Source organism: Colobus angolensis, unplaced genomic scaffold (assembly GCF_000951035.1).
Source record: "Colobus angolensis palliatus isolate OR3802 unplaced genomic scaffold, Cang.pa_1.0 Scaffold2048, whole genome shotgun sequence".
NCBI lineage: Eukaryota > Metazoa > Chordata > Mammalia > Primates > Cercopithecidae > Colobus > Colobus angolensis.
The window spans coordinates 6,073-6,439 of NW_012115209.1; positions in this window are offsets into that span (position 1 = coordinate 6,073).

Here is a 367-nt window from a genome sequence, read left to right on the forward strand (position 1 = left end):
ATCATATACAAATTTATAGTATAAATTTATAATTTATAATTTAATGAGCACAATAATTGTACATATTTATGGGGTGTACTGTAGTATTTCAGTACATGTATACAATGTGTAATGATCAAGCAGGATGATTAATATATCTATAACCTCAAATATTTTTCATTTCCTTGTTCTGGAAACGTTAAAAATCTGCTTTTCTAGCTATTTAAAATATACAATAAGATGTTGTTAACTATAGTCACTCTATACAGGTATAGAACACTATAACTTATTCCTTTATATAGCTGAACTTTTGTATCTGTTAACCAACTTCTGGCTATCTCCCTTACTTCTCTACCTGTACTAACTATTCTGCTATTTCTTCCTTTTT